The sequence below is a fragment of the Bidens hawaiensis genome, unplaced genomic scaffold (genome assembly GCF_021521415.1).
Source record: "Bidens hawaiensis isolate Kalapana, Puna unplaced genomic scaffold, B.hawaiensis_p1.1 tig00000190_1, whole genome shotgun sequence".
Lineage (NCBI taxonomy): Eukaryota > Viridiplantae > Streptophyta > Magnoliopsida > Asterales > Asteraceae > Bidens > Bidens hawaiensis.
The window spans coordinates 7,391,450-7,405,249 of record NW_027491020.1 but is presented as its reverse complement, the minus strand read 5'-3'; positions in this window follow the sequence as shown (position 1 = coordinate 7,405,249).

The following is a 13,800-nucleotide window of genomic DNA, read 5'->3' as shown; positions in this document are numbered from 1 at the left end:
AACTATTGAATTTTAATAATTAATCACACTCAAGATTCCTATGGCCGCGCTAACCACAAATAGATCAAAAACACCAAGTCTAAGACCTAAACAAATAACGCTAACAAGACGATACAAAATCTATCAATCAAGGCAATAAGGAGAATCGTATGCAAAAAGTTATATAGAAACAATAACTAACACATCCAAGATCAAAATAGAAAAAGCTTTTCAATAGTAATACGTCATGTAATATATAAAAACCAAATAAACCGTCAAGCAAAATCAATATTCATCAAAGCCTAGGTAGCTAGGGTGTTTTGCCAACAGTCATACTCAAGAACATAACAAAATAGATAGGTAACTGAATTCATAATGAAAACAATAAATTCAAACCACAAAATAATGATGTTTGGATGAGTAGATATCAATCTTAAACGCTCTTTATGCTCAAATCAACCCGTGATTGCTTCCCTTTTCTTCTCTCCTTATGTGACCTCTGAAAACAGGGGCGCACCCCCACAAAAATTCTCCAAGATAAAACCTTCTCCTTTCCAAAGTCAAGGCCGGCCCCCAATGCCTCTGACGTCATCTATTTATATTTCCCTTTCGCGACCTTTGTTAGGTTTTTTCTTTTATTTTCTTGCGTCTGCTTCCAAATCAAACATCTTCATGCGGCCCATTAAATCTAACCAATTAGTTGTGGTGGGCCTATATTACAAATAAACATTGTGTTAAAAAATTCAGAACATAAGCAATTTGAGTGTGAAGTCACATGACAATTATTTTCAATATGTCATAATTATAAAGTCATAGTTCACATTTAATCATTTTCTATTTAGACTCATTACGTATGAAAACCATAAATATATAACTAGAATTTAAATTAAAGTATGTGACGCACCGACTTAATAAACCAATAACTAGTTATTATTGTTGAGTTGGTTTCTCGTTTAATCTCGTAGTCTCTTGACATATTTAATTCAAATACGAACTACTTTAGACTGATATTTAATAAACATCAACTCAAAATTAGTTAAAAGTGTAGGAAATACTTATACGAATTATATATATTTTTAAGCACATCACGAGTCATTCATGAGAAATCAGGGAGCGTCAATTCAGAATCTTGACATCCTCAACCCTGGATTTCAAAAAACACGCGGTGGCAAATTTGTAAATTATTTCAAATCGTTTCCATCCTAATTAGCCGTTGCATAGATTTAACCATCGTCACCGGCGTCATTTGCAGATACACACTTCAATTGTTTTTGAATTGAAATACGCCATTTGTAGGAACCCAGTTGCAGACGTTCCATATTTTGGTCATATGATCAAATCGATGATCAAATTGACGGTCGATTGATAATTGTTTGATGATTACAAGATTATATGAAGTGATTTCAGTGTTCAATTTCATGTTATAGGTGTTTAATTTTTTTATGTTAGTTTAGAAGTTCTGTTTAGAAGGTCAGAACTTCTAAACTTTTTTGAACACCCAGAACTTCTTTGAACGTATTAGAATGCTTAAAGATGTTCATTTTTTTTAACACCCAAAACTTCCTTGAACGTATTAGAACATTTAAAGATGTTCATTTTTTTCTAACACCCAGAACTTCTTTGAACGTATTAGAACATCTAAAGATGTTCTATTTTGGTCAGAACGTTTAAAGGTCTTCAGTTTTGTTTCAGAATGTTTAAACATAATATTTTGAACCATAATCAGAGCTCGATTGAGTGCATTATTTATGCAATTCCATAATCGATTGATGAATCTAAATACTTCTACACATCAATTCGATTGATTAAATCATCAATTTTTGATCAATTTTGAAGATTTCTTGATGTTCAATGCCGTTCGATTTTGATTTGGTTTTTGACTTTAGAGTTTTCATACTTTAAGTTGTGATTAGAGTTTAGAAATTAGATTAGATTGAGCGACGAGTTCCGAATTTGGATCAGAGTCGATTTGTATCGACGAATTTTGATCGCGAACTACTGTTGGGTTATTTACGAAATTGCCACTGCGTGTTTTTTAATCTAACACTCTGGAAGATCGCGTACGTAATGTATGATAAGTCATTATTGTACGTTAACCCACCCCTATATATAGTATTTGAAGCAGTTGTTCGAATTCCTTATGATACGCAACTGAAACAAGTTCTTGCTAATGGTAAAAAAGGGGCTTTGATTGTAGGGGCTGTTCTTATTTTACCAGAGGGTTTTGAATTAGCCCCTCCCGATCGTATTTCCCCCGAGATAAAAGAAAAGATGGGTAATATGTCTTTTCAGAGCTATCGCCCCAATCAAAAAAATATTCTTGTCATAGGCCCTGTTCCTGGTCAGAAATATAGTGAAATGACCTTTCCTATTCTTTCCCCGGACCCCGCTACTAAGAAAGACGTTCACTTCTTAAAATATCCTATCTACGTAGGTGGAAACAGGGGAAGGGGCCAGATTTATCCTGACGGGAGCAAAAGTAACAATACAGTTTATAATGCTACAGCATCAGGTATAGTAAGCAAAATCCTACGAAAAGAAAAGGGGGGATACGAAATAACCATAGCGGATGCATCGGATGGATGTCAAGTGGTTGATATTATCCCTCCGGGGCCAGAACTTCTTGTTTCAGAAGGCGAATCTATCAAATTGGATCAACCGTTGACAAGTAATCCTAATGTGGGCGGATTTGGTCAGGGAGATGCAGAAATAGTACTGCAAGATCCATTACGTGTACAAGGCCTTTTGTTCTTCTTCGCATCTGTTATTTTGCCACAAATATTTTTGGTTCTTAAAAAGAAGCAGTTCGAGAAGGTTCAATTGTCCGAAATGAATTTCTAAACTCGCGTATTTATCGACATCAAGTTTTTAAAAAGAACCAAATTCTTTTTAGTAAATATGATATAAAAAAAGAAATTATAAAAGCCCTTTTTATACTATTTTTCTACGAAATGCCGGTAATTCCTTGTACCATATTCCTAGCCATAGTATGTAGATTGTGAAGAAGACTGTTTGACTTGACCCCCTCTTTCTTTTTTTGTTTGTTTTTTTTTTTCAAAAAACCGGGGTGATGTTATTATGTTGCTATTGTGAGATTGAAATGTCATAAAATGCATTTGATTCTAATACAATTTACTTTGGCTAGATCCTATCCAAAAGGAAACGCGAAATAGAACGGATAAATGAAGGGAACAAATATTTCTGGGAGGGGTTATTCGTCTTACTAGTCTTCGACACAAGAAAAGGATTTTTCACACCCTTTTCTTGTGTCGAAATAATAATGATTCTTTATCTTTATACTGTTCGTCAAACATTCCTAGTTTTTTTTTCGATTTTTTAGAGACGTATCAGAACGTTTTTTAGAGTTATTACGTATTTTTTTCTTATTATTATATTATCTTATCATAATAAATAATTACGTATACATAATTACGTATACTATAAATATAAAATACTATAAAAGTGGTGGACAAACAAAAGAGGAGGGGAAAATTGATTGAGTAAATAGAACTTATTCAATGAACTTATAAAAAAATCTTCTGATTATTAAGAACTCAACGGGACCTTCTCCCTCAAATCAGACAAACAAAGAAGGGAATCCGTTAAGTTCTTACGCTTTCATGTATACAACTCAATTCATCCTATTACTACAGGGATGAACCCAATCCGGAATATGAACCATAAAAGAAAACGCCTACTAAACCGATCACAAGAATACCAGCTACAGTACCTATTATCCAAAGAGGAATTCTTCCAGTAGTATCGGCCATTTCCGCCACTTCCCTCCACATTTCATCAAGTGGTCATGCTAGAGACATAAACAGTCATGGATAATTATGAGATGAGATCCTTCCGAATGGGCTAAGAGAGAGAATACCTAGAATGATTAGTCTATTATTTTAGTTCTCTCTCGTTTTCTTAATTGAAGAAATAATTGGAAAATAAAACAGCAAGTACAAAAATGAGTAATAACCCCCAGTAGAGGCTGGTACGATTCAATTCAACATTTTGTTCGTTTGGGTTTGATTGTGTCGTAGCTCTATAATTCGGATTAGGTTTATCGTTGTATGAACCGCATTGCTGATATTGACCCCAAAAAAGAAACGGTAGGTACAGCTAGGCCGTGAACAGCCAACCATCGCACTGTAAAAATTGGATAGGTTCGATCTATGGTCATTGAGGCCTCCTAAAAAGATCTACTAAATTCATCGAGTTGTTCCAAAGAATCAAAACGGCCGGTGATTAATGGAATTCCTTGTCGGTTCTCTGTGAAATACTCGTTTGGCCGAGGGCTTCCAAACACATCGTAAGCTAAACCAGTGCTGACGAATAACCAACCCGCAATGAATAGGGAAGGTATAGTAATGCTATGAATGACCCAGTAGCGAATACTGGTAATAATATCAGCAAAAGAACGTTCTCCCGTGCTTCCAGACATGCTGAGCTCCACATATTCTTGTACAGTTAAAAGGGGATCGATTCCGTAAAAGATTGGATCAGTAAATGTAAATTCACTGAAAAAATCTTATATATATATATATAAGAGTTAAAAAAAAAACAATTGTTTTGTGAGAAGTGTGAGAATAACTTTAAAATAAAACAAACCACCTAAATATGACCCTATACCATGTAAATATGAAACAATACAATTATTTAGAAACTACCAATCTCAACCATTATATCATAGATCCAAGGGTTTAGATCTATTCTTATTCTTCTCACAATAATATTGTTTTTTACGTTAACCCTACCCTATATATATATATAGATATATATATATATATATAGAGAGAGAGAGAGGAGGGTTAACCTATAATAATAGGTTATCGTACATTAGGTACGCGAGACCCTGCTCCACCAGATCCTAATTGCAATTAAAACTACGCTGTGGCATAATTGTAATTAAATAAAAAAATACTTCTCGCACAACAGATCGTCATTTGCTGCAAGCCTTCAACCATAATCAAATCATCCACAAAACTAAAGCATAATCAAAATCGATAAACCCATTATCGCTATAGTTTAATAATCTTCAAATTGATCAAAAATTGTTGATTTAATCAATAGAATTGATGTGTAGGAGGCTTTAGAATCATCAATCGATTATGAAATTGCATAATAATACACTTAATTGAGATATGATTAGGGTTCATGTTAACGTTCTGCACAAAAACTTTAAACGTTCTGGAATTTTTGTACAGAACCTCTAAACTTTTTGTACAGAACTTCTAAATTTTTTGTCTAGAACTTCTAAAGTAAAATTTTTAGACCAAAATGAAGAAAATGTTTAAACGTTCTGACCAAAAATGAACAAAAAGTTTAAACGTTCAACTAATACGTTCTGATCAAAACTACAAATTTAAACGTTCTAACCAAAACGAACACCTTTAAACGTTCAAGATTAGATGTTCTGTACCGAAAACTTTAGAAGTTCTAACAAAAGGTTTAGAAGTTCTATACCAAAACTTTAGAAGTTCTATACAAAAACTTCAGAAATTCTGTACCAAAACTTTAAAGTTCTAACAAAAGGTTTAGAAGTTCAATCTAAATTCCGCCCTTAAAACGTTCTAAGGTTAAACCTTTAAACGTTAAGGCAAAAAAACTTTAAACGTTCAAGCCAAATTTCGCGAAGGAATGTGACAAACCAAGGAAAGAATACACTGGACCTCGTGGTCAAAGTCAAAATGCTTCTACACCATAAGGAAGTGATGCTGAAAAGAAACCATCTTCTTCTACAACACAAGCAATGTTAGCAGATGGAACTGATTGGTCACAACGGTTACTATGCAATGATGTTCAAGCAAATTTGGCTATGTTTGGGTTACATAAAGATTGTCAAGATGCTACTGGTAGTGAGATGTCTTCCGATAATGATTCTGGATCTGATTCTGACGACTCTTGTGACAAGTCTTCTGAATCAATGTTTGCTTGCATGGCCAAGATCAATGAGGTTAGTAACTCTATTTCTGCTACTTCATTTGTTAAAGCATCATGTGTTGACTGTGAATCTAATAAATCCAAGTTAGAAGCATTGAAAAATCAAAATGATAATCTTATAAGAGAAATTGCTTCTCTTAAGGATACTTATCGACAATCTCTTGAATCTCAAAGGAGATCTCGAGAAAAGATTGAAGCATTGTCGACAAGTAACCACGATCTCAAAGCCGATTTACCTGTGAAAATGACCATTAATGATCAAAAGTTTCAGGAAATTTTGAAACATCGTTCTAAGATAACTGAGCTTGAGAATGAGGTTCTTGAGTTGAAGAACAAATTGGGGAAATTTAGAAATTCATCTTTTCTGTTGAATGAAATCACTGAGGTATCTGGAAAACAAAAGGATTCCAAGAAAGGTATTGGTTTTGTTGAAATTCCACCACCTTTTCATAATGATTATAAAATTAACCCTTTTGCAAGAAAAGAAGAGGATTTGATTCAAAAGGAATCTGTGATTTCTGAAAAACCTAAATTGGTTAAACCTGAAATTGTCAAACCTCAAGTTGCTCCTCAAAAACCTCCTGTGGAAAGTAAAAAGGTCTTTGTTGAAAATGTTGACAAAGTGATTATTGAAGATGTGTTTGAACCTGAGATTATACACAAGAATAAGAACATTCCTAGTTCTAATCATATTCTTTGCGAACCTCAAGAGTTTGAGGAAGCTGTGTATGGTTCATTCAAGTCTCAAATGAACAAGGAAGAAACTGTGAAAACCAAACCAGTGAGGGCAAAGAAGTCAGTTAAACCAAAGATTTCTGACGAGGACTTAATGCGTTTCATTAATCCTCCGAGTTCTAAGTCTTCATCGGCTAGAGTTTTTAAGTTAAAGGGAATGGATACGATGTTCACTGAAAATGATATTCCAATAAGTATTATCAAACCTGAACTTATTGAGAGTGTTTTTGTCAATGAAACTTCAAAAATTCAAGAACTTGAACGTGTGTATGCTCAAACAAAAACATCAGTTCAATCTGACCCATTGACTAAGGCAAAACAACTTTTAAAACAAGCTAAGAAAATTAACTTTGTGAAGTCAACTGGGACAGATACACTAAAAAGCTTTTCGAACTGTTCTAATTTAGATTTTTATTTAAAGAAGAAATCTGAATTATCTGATGAGTTTGCTAAGAGCATGACTAAACATGTGAGTCATCATCAACCGTCTGCATCATTTATTCCAATTACTTCTCAACATCATCATGTAGACATGCGAAGTTGTTTTCTTTGTGGTCAACAAGGTCATGTTGTGAGGAATTGTAGTCAGCAAAACTATCAGAATCTTCATCCTTTTATCAAGGACAAATCTAAGCCAATTCCATTGGTCAGGGAGATTTTGAAACGACCTGTGTTGTATGCTGATGATACTCATATTTTGTTCTCTAATGTGAATCCTCCGAAGGTTCTTCATGTCAATGAGACACACGGTCAAGTGAAACCAAAATTCGTTCCAACTAAACCCATATGTCAAAACAAGAATTCAAACATTGTTCAGGCAGCTTACTTAAGACGAAAGTCTAGGAAGCCGGTAACTTATTCACAAGTGGCTGAACAACAATTGAAATCTGTTAAAGTTAATGATCAAAGAGAAAACCAAAAGGTGCCCAAGACTGAGGCCTGGGCTGCCTTTTTGAACTAATCACTTTTGTTTGTGTGTAGGGTTCATCCAAGACTATTTCTGGTGAAAACTGGAACATGGATAGCGGATGTTCTCGCCATATCACTGGAAATCTCAACCTCTTATCAAATGTTAGAAATATTCAAGGGGGTTATGTAGCGTTTGCAGGGAATTCTGGGGGCATGATCACACAAGAGGGTGAAGTTTCAAATGGTCACATTACGTTTGAGAAAGTGAATTATTGCGACAAAGTTGATCATAACTTATTGAGTGTATTGCAGATTTGTGATAAAAAGTACACTACGGTATTTACTGATAAAGAATGTCTTATCTTGAAACCGGGTTATGTTATTCCCGAGGACATGGTTGTCATGCGATCACCACGATCAAATGATATTTATGTCTTAAATATGAGTTCTAAAGTATCCACATTGATCGAAACATGTTTTGTCTCGAAAGCAACCGAGAAAGACTCGATTCTATGGCATCGTAGAATGGGTCACATACATGTCAGAAAGATGAATTATTTAATGGCAAATGACTTAGTTGAGGGTGTCTAGTTAAATAATTTTAAGTTATCCGATCACTGCGTTGCATGCAAAAAGGGCAAGCAGAAGAAGAAGACACATTCCTCTAAGTTATTGAATTCCATTGATACTCCTCTTGAACGACTTCATATGGATTTGTTTGGTCCAGTGAATCGTGCGAGTATTTCTGGAGACTGGTATTGTCTTGTAGTGACTGATGATTATTCAAGATACTCTTGGGTGTTATTTATGAGTTCGAAAGATCAAACACCGGTTTTGGTACAGAACCTTATTACTAAGATCGAATCACTGTATAAACAAAAGGTGAGGAGAATCCGAAGTGATAATGGTACTGAATTCAAAAACACTATGTTGGATTTCTTTTGTATTCAAAAGGGAATTCACCGAGAATATAATGCACCTTACGTACCTCAACAAAATGGTGTTGCTGAACGGAAAAATAGAACTCTGATTGAAGCTGCACGCACAATGCTTGCTGATTCTAAGCTTCCTGTCCAATTCTGGAATGAGGCAGTGAATACAGCTTGTTATACGCTTAATCGAGTTCTAACTGTGAAACGACTCAAGAAAACAAGCTACAAGCTTTTAAATAATAGAAAACCTAATTTAAAGTACCTGGAACCATTTGGGTGTCCGTGTACAATGTTGAAGAAGGATTCGGGTAAATTTGAAGAAAAAGCTATCGAAGGGTATTTTTTGGGGTATGCATCTCCAAAGAAAAGGGTTTTTAATTTCACATCTGGTTAAGTTGAAGAATGGTACCATGTGGACTGTCAAAAGTACACAACTCCTCCTTAAGGGAAAGGTCCAGACTGGATGTTTGCTACGATAGTTTATTTAATTCATTTACTCCTTCGACTGAACACATTGACGAAGATCTGGTTCGTGCATACTTTGAAGATCATTTGACAATTCCAAGATTTTCAAGTTCTAATGATGTTGAAGCTCAACCAGATGCTCCAACTGAAGAAACTCAAGTTGTTTCTCCAGTTGCTATTGATAATGTTTCTTCTTCTTTTGATGATGATCAAGCTGTAGATCAAGTTTTCGGTGTTTCTGACAACACTAACTCAGCTATGGTTCCGGAAATTGTCGTCCCTTTCACCGAGGATTATGGGACGGGTCAATTGCTCATGAGCATATGGTAGATCAACCTAATTTTTTCCACTATGCCACATATGTCCTACTCCAGGCTCCTAGAGTATTTCATTTGAACAATAATCTCACCATTGAGTTGATCTTGTGGAAGATATCCCGCAACTGCCGATTCATCGTTCTCATCCTACACAAAACATTATAAGATATCCCTTTGTCGGTATCCAAACCAGGAGCAAGTCATGTACAATTAACAAATGTCTCTTTGCTTGTTTTATATCTCAAGTTTAACCCAAGGATTACAAGGTGGCGCTCAAGGAAAACTTCTGGGTAGAAGCAATGCATGAGGAATTGTTACAATTCAAGAAATTAAGTGTTTGGAGACTGGTAAAGAAACCTAAAAACAATTGGCACAAAATTGGTCTTTAGGAACAAGAAGGATGAAAAGGGGTTATCATAAGAATAAAGCACAACTGGTGGTGCAAGGTTTCTCACAACGTGAAGGCTTGGATTACGATAAAGTGAATGCTCTGGTGGCTAGGCTAGAGGCTATCCGTCTCTTCTTAGCTTATGCCTCTTTCATGAACTTTGAAGTTTACCAAATGGAAGTCAAGACTTCCTTCTTGTATGGAAAAGTAAAAGAAGAAATCTATGTCAAACAACCATCGAGTATTGAAGATGCTGATCGTCCTGATTACGTTTACCGCCTTGATAAATCTCTCTATGTCCTGCATCAAGCACCTCGTGCTTGGTACACTACTTTGCTGAACATCTCTTGAAAAATGGCTACAGAAGAGGCTTAAATAAGATCTGGTCAGTTCATGCCCTAATTAACCTATCAATTGTTGTTTAAAATCGATGTATCTTATAATGTTGAACTCGTTAATACCTTAGGAACAATGTTCAATCAACAAAAACTTGTTTATAGAGTTTCTTTTTGGTTTTCTCTCTTTTCAAGGTTTGCAGATCTAAATGAATGAGGACCATTCGTTTAATGTAGACTCTTATACATTACTTCTTTGCACGCAAACCAAGGTGCACTAATGAGTCTATTCGTTAAGTTTAAACTAACGAATGAGCACTCATTCGTTAGTTTTTTCGCTAAGAACACTTAATGAATCAACTCATACGTTATCATCAAATGAATAGCCATATATTCGTTAGCCATTCGTTATCCATAAGTAACGATTTATGTTCATTCGTTATCAGATCAGCGGAAGCAAATTTCTCAATAACGAATGTGTTCCATTCGTTATCAAACACACAGTGAATGATCACCATTCGTCATTTACGTTTAATGAATGAGTTCCCATTCATTACAACAGTGCAATGAATGGGATGGATTAAAAAAAATGGAAATTTTACCATTTAAATAACAATCAAAACCTAAATTTTGATAATCAATACATTAGAAATTTATCCAACACGTAAGAACCATAATTTAATATGTTTTACGTTAAACCACATAACTTAAAACGTGAGAAACTCTTTTAGATTTTCTTTTCAAAATATTACCCCTTAGTTCGGAAATCGAAAATAAAACAGATACAAAATATTTTTGAATTTTTGAATATTTTGAAATTAAAAACATAATAAAAAATGAAACTAAAAACTAATATAAAATGTAATCTATGAAAGCGGTACATATTTTTGTGAGTTGAGAAGAGAAACGTGTTGATCAAGAAATCGTCCATAACATGTTTATATTTTGGCTTTTATTATGTCTGACGTTAAGTCGGTTATTGATATTGTTGTCCACTTAAATCTTATAACAAATTTTTTCAAGCATTTATGTGATATGTTTAAGTTTCAATTAAGGCACAAGATATTAGAAACTCGGTCTCTAATCTCAGTTCAGGCTTAATTTGATTTTTACCATGTCACCCCAAATTGACTTAAACCATTAAGCTTGATGATCAAAATATATATGATTTATAGTATTTGAGCAATGTTAGCAAATAATCCCCACTACAAGGTATAACCCCATGATCAAGCAATACACCAAGCTTCCTTTACTATGAATGAGAATGCACGAGTTCATCTGTTTGGCTTGCAGACATTGCATCCCTTGGGCTCAGTTTCTTATGGGTATTAAGATGCACACAAGGGAGGAACAATGTATGACTAACAGCGTGTTTGATCAAGTCTATAGTGAATTTTTACGTAGTACAACAGTTATCAAGTTTATTGACTTATAAGGGTTTGCTCTTAAAGCATTTTAATATTCACATTTGTGAATACCCGGATGATAAACCGCATAAAGACTCATAGTGTCCAGAAACGAAATTTATATCGTTGTGGTTGGCTTTACTGTAGGTTCCCAGCCGGATCTACACGGAAGTATCACGTACTATGTAGGTGCGGAATCCCTACGTAAGATGATACGAGCGTAGGATGCGATATACGTTAAAACCAAGCACAAATACACGTTACAATACTCAAAAGACACGTTGTATTGCAACCCTTCAACACGTGATGTTCAATCACAATTACACGTACTGCAAAAAAAATCTCCTTAAACAAGCCGTAGCCAAGGCTTATAAAGCCTTTGACAACTTCGCCTAACAGACTAGGCGAAGTTGTCAATAACTTCGCTTGTCCACAAGTTCGCTTATATTAGGCGAACTTGTGAGACAACCTATACAAATCAAAACAAAACCAACTAACACGATTACAGACACTAGATACTGAACTACTGACATAATGCACCAGACTCCCCCTTGGCAGTAGCTTCATATCTCTATCTTCAATCACTTGTCTTGTAATCCCAAAAATCTCGAGTCACTCGTCTTCAAGCATGAACGCCTTCTCTGACACAAACGGAAACTACTCTCTTATATTTCTTGGCTGCATCTTTCCATGCAGGAATATAGAATATCTTTTTCTCGTCTAGCACCTGCAAGTCAGCTTGAGACAAATTTACCAAGTGCATAGGATCATACATTCTCAGCACCTCTTGTTCATCTTCATCCTCCATAACCGCTTCTGTTTGACTATCGACATACCACCATTTCAGATTCTTTAAGACATCCTTGGGCATTTGTTTCATCGGCACTTCTTTTAAACACCGGATAGGCTTATACTTCATTACCATCCAAGATTTTCCATCAGCTCTCATTCCTCTGTCTTTATCTTCAACAAGCTTCCCTTTCTGCGGCTTTAACAACTCGAACTTTTTCTCTTTTATACTTTCTTTCCACACGATCTTCCCAATAATCCTAGCCATATTATCATCACTCCTGTTTATCAACCCCAACTTGGCCAAATCCTTCACCACACACTCAGGCAAGGTATTCAATGATCTCAACAACCTCTTGAAGTACTGAATCCCATCGTAACGTTTAATCACAAATAGCCTCAACTGCTCATCATACAACCAGCATATAATCCCCTTCTTTGATTCAGCATACCCTTTGATATTATAACTCTTTTTAAACATAGTTGGAACCGCTGGCTTCTTTGTCTTTACGAACCATTGAGCGTGCCTTCTTTCCATATCAGCTGCTCTTCCCATTCAGTCTCATCGCTTCCCATATCTTGACCCATATTTGACTTATCAACTTCTGGAATATCATGCTCAACATTATCCTCCACAATCTCTCCCTCTTCAATCTCACTGTCAATCACAATCTCGGCTCCTATCTTCTCAATCTCTTCAACCGGTAACACATCGTCGTCACCTACAATATCGTCATCCAACATCTCCTCGTCATCCACTACCACCACATCATCACCCCCTGATCCACCTGTTGCACCAGTTGACCCCCCCTGAGATGTGGAAGTCCCAAGAGTTTGTTCAGTTCTTGGCAACTCACCACCTGCACCTTTCGATGCATTGGGATCATCGTCTCTATCATTACTCTTCTTCGTCCTCAACTCATCGCTCTTGTAGCTCGTCTCCCCCTGAGATGCTAAGAACTGTTTTAAAGCATCAAAAAGTTTACCGTGCTCAACCAGGAGGGACGACTGAATCTGATTTTCTGCAACAAGGCGCTGAATAGCGTGAGTCTGGATCAGGTTGATTCTTGATTGTTCTGCCATGACCCTTTCAAGAGCTGCTATCCTGTCTGAGTTAGATAAAGTTGCATCAAAATCAAATCTCATTTGAGAAATGTCTTGAGCATACGGTGGAGGGATTCCCAAGGTAGCCGAAACATCATAAACAGGCTGAAAAGTAACCGCAGGTGGTATTGTAACAGATAAACCCGCGGTGGCAACCAAAGTCGACTCAACAAATCTTGCCACAACCTCCGATGGAGTAAGAGTAGGAGGTGGCAAGGAAACAATTTCTGGAGCCGAAAACTGAAAAGTAGTGGGTGGAATGCCAAAGGAAGATGATGTAGATATCACGGGAACACCCGAGGTGATCGGTCCTGTCACAGTCATCAAAGCAGGGACCATAGTCATACCAGATAGGCGGGTGGAGAGAAACGAACCACCCTCGAGCTTTCACTAGCTCCCGAGCCTTCACCCGTTCTGACCCTTTTCGATCGACGAATCAACCGATCTAACTCCTCCTCAAAGTCCGATTCACTGTCATCTGTGCCTTTCTTTCTTTTTCCATGA